Source organism: Nannospalax galili, unplaced genomic scaffold (assembly GCF_000622305.1).
Source record: "Nannospalax galili isolate Female #2095 unplaced genomic scaffold, S.galili_v1.0 C48762503, whole genome shotgun sequence".
Classification (NCBI taxonomy): Eukaryota; Metazoa; Chordata; class Mammalia; order Rodentia; family Spalacidae; genus Nannospalax; species Nannospalax galili.
Window position 1 is genome coordinate 93 of NW_008473072.1, and position 1,096 is coordinate 1,188.

General features: G+C 46.4%; 1 pseudogene; it reads left to right on the forward strand.

Moving 5' to 3' along the window:
* Positions 1-205: 205 nt before the first annotated feature.
* Positions 206-1,096, forward strand: LOC103728366 (annotated as a pseudogene).

Consider the following 1,096-nt stretch of genomic DNA (forward strand, 5'->3'; position numbering starts at 1 on the left):
GAAGTAGGATTAAATGTGATGTATATTCAGACTGAATAGAAAGGGCCACTACAAGGTTATAAGTACGTGATACAGGGTGTTGGATGGAAGGAAGTAGTAAAATAGTAAAAGAATCAAATAAACATTATTAAGCACCTAGCATATATGGATATTATTAATACACACTAGTCCCTGATGTCATATTTCTATTCTGTTCCTTGCTTAGGTGATCATGGAGGAAGCACTTTACTCCCACCGAATGTCACAAATGAATTTCCGGAATATGGGACCATGGAAGGAGGAGGAGACGGTCTCAGAGCTTCTCTAGACTTCGATGCAGAGTCTCTGCCATGCTGTCCACCAGGGCAGCAGGCAGTTCACCTTCTTGCCGGACAAGACTCTGGTCTCAACAGTGTTACAGAAGGACCAAATAATGCCCATGAGGCCCCCTCTCAATGCCACCCTCAGGAACAAAGTTTACAATCCATTGACTCTTTAATTTCTGCTCTGAAAGCCACAGAAGCCAGAATCGCTTCAGGAACATTACCGTCTACAAAGGTACTGGACAAAGACACTGGTTCTTCAGGTCAGCAGGTGAATAAAGAGAAGAGCACTGCCAGTCAGAAGACGCAGAGAGTCCATAAAGCATTCTCTGGTGGCCCAGGAAAATCACCAGATATACCTCTTTCAGCTGAAGTATTGACCGAGGAAAATTTTTATTTGAACATCCAGGAGGATTTGACTACACTGTTAACTAAAGACGCTCAGGCAGAGCTTTCCCAGATAACTAATGATGGGAGACAAAGGCCTCTCCGTGTGCAGAAGCCAGCATGCCCCAGATCCTCCCCGCAGAGCTCAGCAGTGAACCATAACTCTGTGGGGAGCACTGGATTTTTGAAAGATAAGAGATCTGACCTTGGAAGAGAGCACCCCAAAGGATGTGATCAAGGTGGCTCCATGGGACGCCAAGGTCGGATCAAACACGTAGAGTTTCAAGGAGTAGAGGTACTGTGGACAGGAGGAGAGAAGAGAGAGACCCGGCATCCTGGAGGCTTTGAGACATCACAGGAAAGGACAGCCTCTCCTGAGAGCAGAGAGTTTGCCAAAGTGCCAAGCC